Source organism: Ascaphus truei, chromosome 2 (genome assembly GCF_040206685.1).
Source record: "Ascaphus truei isolate aAscTru1 chromosome 2, aAscTru1.hap1, whole genome shotgun sequence".
Lineage (NCBI taxonomy): Eukaryota > Metazoa > Chordata > Amphibia > Anura > Ascaphidae > Ascaphus > Ascaphus truei.
The window spans coordinates 199,464,522-199,479,118 of record NC_134484.1 but is presented as its reverse complement, the minus strand read 5'-3'; the positions used below and the strand labels follow the sequence as shown (position 1 = coordinate 199,479,118).

At 48.3% G+C, this 14,597-nt stretch overlaps 1 long non-coding RNA gene across 3 annotated transcripts in view; it reads right to left on the bottom strand.

Moving 5' to 3' along the window:
- Positions 1-14,597, bottom strand: part of LOC142487094 (uncharacterized) — a 174,914-nt gene that overhangs the window by 26,562 nt on the left and 133,755 nt on the right. The gene's annotated exons all lie outside the window — the stretch shown is intronic.

Here is a 14,597-nt window from a genome sequence, read left to right as displayed (position 1 = left end):
ACTAAACTTCGATAAGTGTATTAATGCACTATAAATTCCCTTTTAGTGCAATATTGCATGAGTAGCTATTCACAAAGCTTCAATAACATGGCAATATCGCACTAAAATGGCTTTTTAACGAGCAAAACAAGTAGTGCGGTAGCTGAAAAAATGCCCAAAGTCGCATTTTTTGTCAGCAATTGCTAATCACTGAACTACGATATGCATATAAAACTGGCATTCTTTTCTCGCCAGCTAAAGGGTTGTGAGATCAGAATTGTGATATGCATAACAAGGAGTTTCTTTTATTTTTACTGCATAGGATTGATACCAGGGGTTCGCGAGGGTCTCCGGGGGGCCCCGCAGGTCTCCGGGGTTCCCGGGAGCCTCCGGAGCTGACCCGCATATTTATTTAAGCTCCAGTGACCCCCGGATTCAATCCTATGCAGTAAACATGCTTAGGCCACGTAGGTGGGAGCAGGGGAGGGGGGTTAACCCCTCAATTCCTATAGCAGTTAATAACCGCTAGGGTGATTAAGGGGTTAGTGGCCAGTAGTTAGTATTTTATCTTATGTTGCTGTCCACGGAAGACTCAGAGGACGTGGAGGAAGGTGAAAATGGCCTTCATCCTGACAGAGGGTAAGTATAACTTTAATTTACTTTATGCTGGCTGGCTAATGTTTTATTTTTAATGGGCAAATGCGCTATTATCCAGATCTGGATAATAGGGATTTTGCCCATTATTGTACTGCATGTGTTGAAGGGTGGGGGGCTGGGGGTAGAGGGGGTGGGTAGTAGGGTTGTTGTATTTTTATGTATATTGGGGGTAGACGGGGTGGGTGAATGGGGGTAGTTGACCTAGGGTGGGTAGCGGGAGGGGTTACCACTGCAATGGTAATGAAGGTAATTAACTCCTTTCAGCAACCTTCCTGGTAGGCCTATCCACCCACACAGGGCCAAGTACCCCCATTCACCCACCCGCTCTACCCCCAATAAACCAGGTACTCTGGCTTAACCTCTTCATTGCCTTAGCAGCTAGCCGCTACGGTAGTGAAGCTGTTTTAATGTTAAATGTTAATTTCCCGGAGGTGCATGCTAGGAAGCAAGGAGCATGGAAGCTTGAACTGAGAGCTCTGTGCCTCACTCCCTGTTTTTCTAAAAAAACGAACAACAAAACTGGCAAGACTTGAATAAAAACACCACCTTATACTAACTAAACATCCAGGATGTCAAAGAAGATAGCAAAAACCCCCCCAAAAAAGGGGCTCTCAGAGTATTTTGGCAGAGGTAAACCGAGCAGAGCCACGGCAGCAATGGCACCCACCTCCCGCACTGGATCAGAATCAGAGGAGGAGGGGGATACAGGGGAGGATCAGGGTCTCCTACCTGTAAGACGCTGCGATTTTGAAAGACTATATACAGACTTAAAATCCATGTTGCAGGCTGAAATTAGAGCCCTGGGAAAGGAGGTAGGGACCCTGGGGGCAAGAACGCAGGAGCTTGAAGTGAAGGTGGATGCTAACGCCAAGGTTGGCCTGCGCAATACAAAAAAGACAGCGGACCTGCAGGCGCAAATTAACGAATTAAAAGACAGACTAGAAGACGCAGAAAACCGCGACCGACGCAATAATGTCGGCCTGCGGGGCGTCCCAGAGACTGTGGGAGACTGTGAGTTCGTGGCGCGGTGGCTCGCCCATATGTGCCCGGATTCCCCGCAAGATAAACTGGGAATGGATAGATGCCACCGGGCGCTCCGGTCAAAGCCACAACCAACAGAACAACCGCGGGACATTATAGTGCGGCTCCATCACTATAAGACCAGGGAAGCGGTGCTGCAGCACACAAGGAATGCACCCCTGAGAGAATTTGAGGGCACCAAAATTGCAGTATTCCAGGACATTGCCCCAACTACATTAGCCCGGAGAAGAGAGCTGTGGCCCATAACTAAATGCCTCAGGGATAATGCCATCCGCTACCGTTGGCTATTTCCCTTCGGGCTGATGGTGATTAAAAATGGACGCCCAATCAGTATGAAAGCCCCTGGAGAAGGTGAGGCGTTCCTCAAGAAGCTGGGGCTGCGGCTGACCCCCACGGCCTCCAAGACGGAAGAACCGGCCCCGGGACCATCCTGGACTACAGTCGGAGGCACAGCTCCTGAAGGGGCCACTCAAGGAGGAGGAAATGTTTAACCTCTATGTTCCACCACAGTTTGAACTATAATAAAGTTGCCAGTTTGGTGTTCGAAAAAGCAGGAAAACTACACCTTTGCCCTGGACTAATGTACCTCGTGCCCCCCCCTAGCTGAGCCAGTGGATGTCGCATGCCGGGACGTCGGGCGCCTGTTTAAAAAATCTGGACTCACCTCGTGGTGGTGGCATGGCTCCCAAGATGGCGGAGACAGTTCAGACGGCGTGGAACGCAGAACCAGGAAGGCGGGAGGATCGAGGTGAGCGGGAAGCCGTGCCGATGCGTCTGCCCTGGTGAGTTGGGAGATCCAAGATGGCGGCCGGAGGAAGTGCGTCACCGGAAGGGGCGGGAATCGGAGCGGCCATCTTGGAGGTGGCGAGGAACAGAGGAACCACTTGCGGTGACGTCATATCAGAGAGCCGGAAGCAACGGCGCCTGCGACCGGGGAAGAGGCCGCCGAGCGGAAGGCTGCGTGGCGGTGTCCCTAGACACCGGCACGCAGGCCAGGAGGCCGAAGAGAGAAGACAACGGAGCGGAGTTGGTCTGCACCGGAAATCATTAAAGAACACTGTTGTGGACCTGAATTATTGCAGAGAAGGGGGGGTAGAGGGGTGAGAGACCAGGGAGCCGGGGGGGGCAGATAAGGAAGACAAGAATAGAGCAGGGGGAGGGGAAATAGAGGAGGGGAGGGAAAGTGAAGTGAGCAGGAAGGAGAGGGAAGGGTAATAGGGCGAGATTGGGTGGGGTAAGTAGTTTAAGTAGGTGGTTCAGGGCAAGTGATTAGGATGAGAGGAGCAGTAGGTAGATGGGGTGGTGGAGGGATCAAGGAGGGGAAGAGTAGGGAAGAGAAACAGAGGGGAGTAGGTAGGTTGAGGGGAAAGGAGGGGGATGTGATATATTGGAAGGTAAGAGTACGTTAGCGTAAGAGAAGGATTTATGGAAGTGATGGAGAGAGATAAGGGAAGGGAAAGAGATAAGATAAGAGACAGATAGAGAGGAGAAGGCAAGACACTCGTGGGAAGGTAGATAGAGGGAGGGAGCATAGGAAAGTGATTAAAAGGACTCAGGTAACCAAAACACACCTGATTCCAGTGCAGGCAACTAACTAGATGCAGTTCATCTCTTTAAGCGGTGGCCCCATCAGCCAAAGACAGGGGAGGGGTGCGTAGGACCAGGCCAAGCAATGCCCGGACGTGCCACAGAGAGAGACACAGGAACTAGATTATTATCTCCAAGCAGGGGTGCGAGGCTAAGGTATTACAAAGGGAGTGGAAGGATACTGTAGTGAGGAGTACATAGGGCAAAGGAGTGATCCTAGGAAAGCATTGTTTGCTAGTTATTGTTGGAAGATTTTATAGGAGGGAGGCCGGATAGCGGGGTTCGAGCCTGCTTTTGTTCCTGCATGGACCGACAGCCGGAGCGGGAAAGGACATCAACCCCAATGACCGGCAAAGTCCCTTGGGAGGGGATTCCAGTGAGGGAGGGAGGGGAGCAGGGGGGGAGGGAGTACCTGACCGCCTACACTGAGTACCCAAGGGCGTTGGTCTCACAGCCGGGGTACTCGTACCGAGGCTCTGAGACCACTGTTTATATGTGTTGTTTATGTCTGTCTGGATGTTCCCCCCTCCCCTCTTGTATCTTCCCCCCCATAGTGCACCAACCTACAGGAAGATGGAGAACTACAGATTCCCAGAAGCAGTTGGAGTTGCGGACCAACGAACGGCCCAGATGATCTCGCCAATGGAGCACACCTTCTGCAGACAAGGATGAGTAATGAACTAATAATGATTACACACAATGTCAAAGGGTTTACCAGCCCGGTTAAGCGTAGAATCGCATTTAAAGAGTATAGCCGCCTGAAAGCCGATATACTTTTTCTACAAGAACACCCACTTTTCACACTCCAGTCACCCGAAATATTTAGACAAAAATTACAGAACTTTTTATCTGGCCTCTAACAAGGCAAAGAAAAGAGGAGTGGCTATCTTAGCACACAATAAACTAGCGTTAGATATAAATAAACAATATGCGGAACCGGAAGGTCGTTATATCATCCTTACGGGGATGATACAAAGTCAACCTCTGACATTAGCGTCAGTCTACGCCCCATGCGAGACGAGCGCTACATTCTTTACACAGTTCTTTAATAAACTACACACTGTCGCGAAGGGACATATCTTCATAGCAGGCGATCTTAACCGCACACTAGACTCTGACCTGGACAGATGTACGAGACCTAACCCATCCCACAAACAGGACGTACTAACCATACATAAGGGTATGCAAGACTGTCAGCTAATTGATATCTGGCGGGAACAACATCCTAATGCACGGGAATATACCTTTTATTCCCACCCACACAATCGTTACAGTCGGATAGATTACCTCCTGGTATCCAATAGAGTGGTTCCAGTGGTAGGGCACACAAAGATCCATGGAATCTCGTGGTCCGACCATGCACCGGTAGAGCTGCGGTGCACATTAGACGCCTTAGACAGACCTGGAGCAAACTGGAAGCTCAACCAACTCCTCCTTAAATGCCCCGTAACTGCAAAAGAGATTGGTGAGCGAATCCAAGAATATTTTAAGGACAACAAAGGCAGTGTGACGGCTCAGTCCACGCTCTGGGAGGCCCATAAGGCTACCATGAGGGGGGTGTTGATGACCATAGCAGGAAAAAGAAAGCGAGCAAAAGAGGCGAAAGTAAAAGAGCTACGTGAGAAATTGGCACATCTCACTGCTCTTCACAAAACGCACAAGGATAAATTGGTTTGGAAAGAACTGAGCGACACTAAAATTAAACTTAACCTGGTCCTGTCCTCTCAGGCCGAGAAGGAGTTGGCATGGTCAAAGCGCAGATTCTATGAGAAAGCCAACAAGCCAGATACCCTATTGGCCAATAAGCTCCGAAACAAGCTTCCAAATTTTCGAATAGCATCCATCAAATCTCAGGGGGGGGACCCTACCTCCGATCCTCGACAAATAGTGGAGGTGTTTAAGAATTATTACGCCACATTATACGACGGAGATAAGGTCATCCACACACAAAAGACCGCAGCAACTTTGAACAAATTCCTAAAAGAGGCAAATCGACCTACCTTGAGCAGAGAGGATAGGGAGGCACTCCAGGGCGACTTCACCCTTGAGGAAGTAACAGAGGTAATGAAGTCCCTTAAACCTGCTAAAGCCCCTGGTCCAGACAGATTTTCAAATTTATATTATAAAAAATTTGTCAAGATTCTGGCTCCCCACTTGTTGTCCCTATTTAATGGGATTCTAGCAGGAGAGCCCCTCCCGGCGCAGATGCTCCAGGCTATCTCTGTGATCCACAAACCCGGTAAGGACCCGGCAGACGTCAAGAGCTACCGGCCAATATCCCTGATCAATTCAGACACTAAAATCTTTTCAAAATTGTTAGCTAACAGGGTGGGCATTGTCCTGCCGGGGCTGATTCACCCGGATCAAGTAGGCTTTATTGAGGGCAGGCAGGCGGCAGACAATACTAGGCGGATTGTAGATTTGATTGATTTGGCAAAAAAGAAAAGTATTCCGTCTATGTTGTTGAGTCTGGACGCCGAAAAGGCCTTTGATAGGATTGACTGGCCCTTCCTCAGGGAGACGCTGGGGGCGTTTGGGTTCGGGGGGCGCCTCCTAGAGGCAATACTAGCCCTTTACAATGGTCCCACTGCAAGGGTGCGACACCAAGGGTTCCCCTCGGAGGTATTTAACATCCGTAGCGGGACAAGACAAGGATGCCCACTTTCACCGTTAATATTTGCCCTCTGCATAGAACCGTTAGCGGCTCATATCAGAGCAAGCCCAGATATAACAGGGATAGATATAGGGGAGCAGCATCATAAAGTAGCGTTATACGCAGACAATGTAATCTTGACACTGTCAAAACCCCTCACCTCCTTGCCCAACGTCTTTGCGATCTTGGGAACTTTCAGCTTGGTGTCGGGGTTTAAAATTAACCAGGCCAAGTCGGAAGCGCTTAACATCAATCTACCCAAGCCGTTCGAAAAACTGACAGAGCTCAACTTCAATTTTAAATGGCAACCCTCCGCTATCAAATATTTAGGGGTATATATCACAAAGGACTACAACACACTATATAAAGCAAATTTCCCCAGAATAATGAAGAAACTGAAGGAAGATCTCAGGGTTTGGGCAGGTTATGGCATATCATGGTTTGGGCGGATCAACAGTGTCAAAATGAACCTGCTGCCTAAACTATTATATCTGTTTCAAGCCCTCCCAATACCTCTTGTTAGGACTGAGGTCCTCACGCTGCAGGCTCACATTATTCAATTTATTTGGAATAAAAAAAGCCCACGAATTGCGAAAAACATACTGACAAAACCAGTAACAAGAGGAGGGTTAGCGGTACCTTGCTTGTTGGCATACCACAAGGCGGCACAATTATGCCAAATTGTCCAGTGTCACTCGAACCCAGCAAATAGAAGATGGGTGGCCCTAGAAACAGAATGCTGCGCGCCAGTAAAACTGCACAATCTGATTTGGCTTCCAAAACAGTGCAAGAAATCAATAGGGATGCCACTCTGTGCAATCGCGAACTCGCTAGCGGTCTGGGAGTCATCTAAATTTAAAGCTAAATTGACCACACGACAGTCGTTGATGACCCCCCTGGTGGGAAATCCGGATTTTGCTCCAGGGCTTTTAGGTGACAAATTTGTAAAATGGACGCAAGCGGGGTACTTACGATTAAAGGACCTGGAAGGATGTAAATATATCAAGACGTTCGATATGATTAAGGATGAGAAAAAGCTACCCAACACAGAATTATTTAGATTCCTCCAGGTCAGGGCTTTCTATAATAAATTCCCGGTTCGCCCAGCACGAACCAATTTCGAACAGCTGTGTTCCAGAGAGACAGACACAAGAGGACTAACTTCTCGGATGTACAGGGAGGTAATCTGTCCGAAGACTTCCGACACCCCCCGACTGAAATACATGCGACAGTGGGAGACAGATTTAGGGGAGACACTAGAGGACGAGGAATGGGATCAGATATTACAGGCAGCCACCAAAAGCTCAATCTGTGCCACGTTAAAGGAGAACGCATATAAAGTCCTAATGCGGTGGTACCATACCCCATTGAAATTATCTAAATTTTTCAAGGGCTATTCCCCGCTCTGCCCAAAACAGTGTGGGGAAACAGCTGATTTAAAACATATGCTGTGGTCTTGCCCGAACGTGGTCCCGATTTGGGAATCTATTAGGGAATGGCTAGAAAGAATCCTCAACTTGGAGGTCCCCCTGGACCCGTGGCTGTTCCTCGTGGGCAGACGGCCTCAGGACGTGTCTAATGCGACACTCAAATTGGTTGCACATTTTGCAACCGCCACGAGGTGTGAGATCGCAGCAGTATGGAGACAACAGGAATTACCCACTATAGCCAAAATCAGAAACAGAATTTGGCATGTCTGCCAGATGGAACAGTTGACGAGTTGGATCAACGACTCTGGCCCCAAATGTCTAAACGTATGGGCCCCATGGCTGGCCCAAACAGACATCCCGGGGGTGGACGCCGCCACAATTTTGCACTAATATAGATAAATGCGTTCTCCTTGGACAGAGCAGACCAGACGGGATGATGACATAGCGACGGAGAACGTAGAACCACTGGGATATCCACAACACACCCTAGCGTACACATAGAGCAAAAAGCAGATCCTCCGCTCCGATGCAGCAGCTACAGGTGCCCCCCACCCCCACCCACCCTAATGTGTCTCACCCCAGTCTAGTTTGTCCTGTCCTTCTTAGTGATGTGGTTTACGTGTGGTTCGTTACGTCTGTCTCATGTCTTATCTACGTGTCACTGTTTTGATGACAAAATTGTGTATTCTGTAACATATGCCAATAGGTGGTGATATTATGTATGCTCTGTAATACCAAATAAAAATGAGAGTTATAAAAAATAAATGTTAATTTCCCTTTGTCTGACATACGACTGGGTAAAGTATAAGGGAGGTGGACTCGGGCCCTCACCTTAGCAGCGGATGTCAGTCTGAGGTAAAACAGAGGGTTACACTAAAGCAGTGTTTCTCAATCAGGATTCTTTTGTCACCTAAGGGTGCCTCAGACTAAACTGAATTGTGCCTTCTGGAAAATCAAATTAAGATTATATTGTAATGTATTGTTGTATTGTTTAATATGAAGGGATTTCTTTATAAGAAAGGTCACAAAACATTGTCTAACCACCTGCAACTTCCCTCTTTTCAGTATGTCAACAACAGAGTAAGAATTGCATTTTTAAACACTTACCAGCCCCAATTTTAATGGCTGATCAATTTCTTCATAAATAAATGTATTGGAAATAGATGGGGAGAGAGCAGGGATCCCCTTCATTGGTGCACACTCTAAAAAGTAAAGAAGGTAGCCATATGAGCCACCTACAGCTCACAGATACTCCTAACACTCAGACGAAGGGTGAATGGGTTAGAGTGTGGGACAGACCAGGTCCCCGGGTACTGGTGTAGCAGTAGGTACAGGAGTAATCAGACCTCAAATGAGGAGATTACCATAATTAATAGTCTACAGAGACAGATTTCCATGTATACTGAATATACGGAAATCTGTCTCTGTAGATAGACCATTAATTATGGTCATCTCCTCATTTGAGGTCTGGTTCACCCTGTACCTACTGGTACACCTGTACCTAGGGACCTGGTAAGCTCCCACGCTCTACCTTATTCACCATTCCTCCGAGGGTCAGGGGTATCTCTGAGCCGTTGGTGGCTCATATGGCCACCTTCTTTACTTTTTAGACTGTGCCCCAATACAGGGGAACCATGTTCTTTTTCCATCTATTTAATAGCTAATTGCCTTTTGATCCTCTATTTAATTCTAGAGTGTTTTACACTCCATTCATAGTTAGCGCGAAGCATCCCATCCTCCCCTTTCCTTGTTCAGCTACTAAATAAATGTATAACATAAAGTCATCCATAGTGAGTTTCAATTTGTAAAAAAAAAAAAAAAGGTCCCACATTATGGGCCGGGTACTTCAAACTAGGTTAAAGTGGATTTATTATCGCACCCACTAAAAAAATTATTTTTTCATCAACATCGTGGTAGTAAGTTAGCAGGTGCGATATTCGGCGAAAATAGAGATGCGGGAATTAACGCAGGTGTAAATAATGCTTTAATGACCCCACATTGCGATAATATTGATATCATACACTTTTCTAATAATTATTATTACAGAAGCCTATGATAGAAATAATATTAACCTGTTTGATGCCTGTTGTTACCAAGGTATACCACAAGCACCAAAGGGATTAAAACATTTACAAAATGACCTAACCCTGTTGCCCACCTTATTGGCTAGTAAAGCATTTAGGTTTGCCAGATTTTACGTATATACGGATTGCCCCTTTTTTCAATTAATTGTCCCAGTGTCCCTGAAAGGTCTGCGGGACAAATACTTGTCCCGTATTTCAGGGGGCAACATGACAATTCAGGGGCGCATGCAGGCCTAGCCGGCAGTGACGGGAGTAGAAAGATGGTGCTGGCACAAGAAGGTAGGGGATGGTGGCTGCTGCAAAGGACAATGATGGCTGCAGAGGAGGGCAGGGGTGGAGCCCGCCCCAATACGTGCCACAGAGAGCTCAATTGCAACTTCCGGTGTCTGCCGCCAAGGCGGGCTCCACTCCACAGGTAAGAGCTGTGGACTGGGACTGGGCACTTTAAGTGAGGAGGCAGGTTTAGAGATGGAGGGAGGAGGGGGAAGAAATGGATGGGGGAGAGATTGATAGAGGGGGAGAGTAAGAAATGGATGGGGGGAGAGAAAGAGAAAGGGGGAGAGCACGAAATGGATGGGGAGAGGGAAAGAGTTGTGGGAGAAGAGAAAGTATATGTTTTTGTCACCAAAACATATAGGAAATGTATGGCTTTTAATTATATTTTCCTACTGGATTTCGGCATCACGTATTATAAAAACTTAAATGTGGCGACCCTAAAAGCCTCGTCAGGCAATGCTTTACTAACCACTATGGTAACCAAGGGGTTAACCCATCCCGCCACACCCCCCACCCCACTCCTCCTGCCCCTGGGATGCCTAACCACCCTCCCCAGGGAAACTGCCCCCTACCCCCACAACAAACATAAACTATCCACCTCTAGGCTAATGCCCAAGATCCCTATTAGCCCAATGTGTCTAATAGGGATATTGGGCATTAGTCTAGAGGGGGGTGGGGGGTGAGGATAGGAGGTAGTTGCCCTGGAGAGGGTGTTTAGGCCTCTTGGGGGTGGCGGAAGGGGAAGGTTGAACCCTTTAATTACCTTAGTGGTTAGCAAAGCATTACATGGCAAAGCTTTACTAGCTACTAAGGTTGGCAAGGGGGCTATGTAGTGTAGTGTTATGCTTATTTTACCCCTTTGTAGCCACTGTAGTCAGCTAGTCAAGGAAACCTATGATTAGTTGACCTGTGGGCTACTAGGGGGTTAATATATACTGTAATGTTTGAATATTAGAGTTCTACATGGCGCAAAGTGGTCCCAATTGGCATGCATCTAGATGAGGGAGGTTTCTTCCATGCAATAGAAGCAATATGTGAGTTCTTGCAGGCACTGTTTATTCCTGACAATATTATGCTATGTTCCTTTCTTTCACATATCACACGTGAGGAACTACTGTAACTGGATGAGAACGTAACTTCTATTGCACAGACGAAACCTCCTTCATCTAGACACATGCCAATTGGGGCCACTTTGCATCAAGGAGAACTCTTATATTCAAGCTTTTGTGGATTGTGGATTTAATGGATTTTGAGAGAGTCCGTGAGTTATCCAGGCAGCAAGCCTTTGTCTAGTGAGTGAGATGAGTGAGAGTGAGATCATCACAGTATTATATTATTTTTTGGTCATGTTTATTATTAATTATGCACTTGTACAGGGCCGTAGACAGATTTCCCGGGGCCCAGGACTACAGTTCTGACCAACCCCCTCTTCCCCCCTGTCGGCAGTGTTGCGAGCCCCATTTCACACCTCATGAGCCCCCCATTTCACACCCTCTTCCCATGTACTTCTGTCCCCTCCGTCTCACCTCTCACTCTCCCCCCCTCCATCAATAACCCCCTCTCACTCAATACCTGCCCCCTCACTCACATGTATTTCTCTCCCCTGCGTCTCACTCTTACTCCCTCCTTTTCCTCACTCACCTCCTCTCTCCTCTCACTCTCCCCCTCTGTCAATTACCCCACTCTCACTTATTCCCTCCCCAACAAAAAAACACACCCCCAAAGCAAAAAACTTCCCATCCTCAAGTACATATTTAAAAAATCCTCACCCCCCAGATTTTTACAACCACCCCCCAAATATATACCAACCCCCCCCCAAATACATACAACACCCCCACCACTCCAATACATATATAACCCCCAATATTTCAAAACCAAAATACATATTTTTTTTAAACAATACATTAAAAAGACCCATACATATTAAAAAAAGACCCCAATACATATATATTTTTTAAAAACAATACATACAAAAGACCACAATACATATTTAAAAAAAAACAATACATAAAAAAGACTCCAATACTTATTTTAAAAAAAACAATACATACAAAAGACCCCAATACATATTAAAACAAAATACATAAAAAGACCACAATACACAGTGTTCGACAATTGTATACATTTACACGCCCGGGGCGGGTGGATTTAACCCCCAGGCGAGTAAACATTGGCCCAAGCAGCACACGTGTTTTATTTTTAAATTTCCCCCGTTCGCGCTGAAAATTTCCCCTGCTCGCGCTGAAAAAAAAAAACTCCCTACCTGACAGCTGATTATATGAGCCCTCCCCCAATGAGCAGCCATTCTTTCCGGCCGGAGCTCTTGGAGAGTAAGTAAGTACTCTCCAATCCTCCGTCTTGCGGCCCCGCTGCTGCTTCCCTGCAAGCCCCCTTACTCCTTCCCTACAAGCCCCCTTACTCTCCTTCCCTGCAAGCCCCCTTACTCTCCTTCCATGCAAGCTCCCTTACTCCCCTTCTCTGCAAGCCCCCTTACTCCTTCCCTGCAAGCCCCCTTACTCTCCTTCCCTGCAAGCCCCCTTACTCCCCTTCCCTGCAAGCCCCCTTACTCTCCTTCCCTGCAAGCCCCCTTACTCCCCTTCCCTGCAAGTCCCCTTACTCCCCGCGCGAGGCAGGTGTTCCCCCTTCCCCCTTCTCTCCCTGTCCCCACTTAACTTGGCTAGGAGATTGCAGTGGGGGTGTCCCCCCCTTCTCGGCCTGTCCCGGCGTCCCGCGCGGGGCTGCAGATTGCAGTGGGGGTGTCCCCCCCTTCTCGGCCTGTCCCGGCGTCCCGCGCGGGGCTGCAGATTGCAGTGGGGGTGTCCCCCCCCTTCTCGGCCTGTCACGGCATCCCGCGCGGGGCTGCAGATTGCAGTGGGGGGGTGTCCCCCTTCTCGGCCTGTCCCGGCGTCCCGCGCGGGGCTGCAGATTGCAGTGGGGGTGTCCCCCCCTTCTCGGCCTGTCCCGGCGTCCCGCGCGGGGCTGCAGATTGCAGTGGGGGTGTCCCCCCTACTCGCCCTGTCCCGGCTTCCCGCGCGGGGCAGGAGATTGTAGTGGGGGTGTTCCCCCCTTCTCACCCTGTCCCGGCATCTCCGGGCTGGAGATGGTCACGGGGGGGAGGGAGGGGTGTTGAGCGGGGCCGTGGTGGTGCTCGGTCCCGCTGCCTTTCCTCTTCCCCCTGTCGTATGTGTGTGTGTGTGTGTGTATATATGTGGGAGTGTGTATTCATGTGTGTGTGTATATATGTGGGAGTGTGTGTATATATGTGGGAGTGTGTGTATATATGTGGGAGTGTGTGTATATATGTGGGAGTGTGTATATATATGTGGGAGTGTGTGTATATATATATGTGGGAGTGTGTGTATATATGTGGGAGTGTGTGTATATATGTGGGAGTGTGTGTATATATATGTGGGAGTGTGTGTATATATATGTGGGAGTGTGTGTGTATATATGTGGGAGTGTGTGTGTATATATGTGGGAGTGTGTGTGTGTATATATGGGAGAATGTGTATGTGTGTATGGGAGTATGTGTGTGACACCAGAGGTACCCCCCCCCCCCCCAGTCAGTCACCCCTGCCCCGGTCAGTCAGTCACCCCTGCCCCGGTCAGTCAGTCACCCCTGCCCCGGTCAGTCAGTCACCCCTGTCCCGGTCAGTCAGTCACCCCTGCCCCCCTCTCTCTGGTCTTCCCCCCGTCTCCCCTCTCTCTGGTCTCCCCCCTCTACCCTCTCTCTGGTCTCCCCCCTCTCCCCTCTCTCTGGTCTCCCCCCTCTCTCTGGTCTCCCCCGTCTCCCCTCTCTGGTCTCCCCTCTCTCTGGTCTCCCCCATCTCCCCTCCCTCCTCTGTCTCTTTTTATCTCTCCCTCATCTGTCTCTTTTTTCTCTCTCCTCTCTCTGTTTCTTCTCTCTCTCTCTCTCCTCTCTCTGTTTCTTCTCTCTCTCTCTCTCTCCTCTCTCTGTTTCTTCTCTCTCTCTCTTCCTCTCTCTCTCTTCCTCTCTCTCTTCCTCTCTCTCTCTCTCTCTCTCTCTCTCCCTCCCTCCCTCTCTCTCCCTCCCTCTCTCTCTTTCTCTCCCTCCCTCTCTCCCTCTCCCTCTCTCTGGATATCTTATTTACCCTATATATCTTAACTGTCCTATACTACACCAAAATAACCTATACTGCTTTCTTCCAGATCTGACTCAAGCTTCACACGGAAGACATTGGAATCCCCCCTAACCCAGAAGACAGGTAGGGAACACCTCCCCTCCAACTTATAACATTGCGGGAATGAGGTACCTGGACATTGAGCGACTGCGGATCAGGTAAGATCCCAGGTGGGATTGCTGCTTTAGATATTGTGAAGCGGGGACGTCCAGACACTGGTTAAGGGGTTCAGAAAACTAGTCATTCACCTGTGGCTTTTATTTCTAGATCCGACATTTACACACACACACACACACACACACACACACACACACACACACACACACACACACACACACACACGTAACAAGGACTAATTGTAGTATAATGTAATAAATACATTCGTCAAAAATATTTATTAAATGTATTTTATGTATATATTTTATTTTAAAGCGGGGTTGGGGGCGGGACTAGGGGCGGGACTAGGGGCGGGACTAGGGGCGGGGTTGGGGCGGGACTAGGGGCGGGGGGCGGGACTAGGTGGCGAGTAGATTTTTGGGTGATTTGTCGAACACTGACAATACATATTAAAAAAAGACCCCAATACATAAAAAAGACCCCAATACATCTAAAAAAAGAGAGCAAAGACCCCAATGCATATAAAAAAAGACAGCAAAGACCCAAATGCATCTAAAAAAAACAAAAAAAACAATACATCTAAAAAAAAACCCAATACATCTAAAAAAAAAACCAATACATCTAAAAAAAA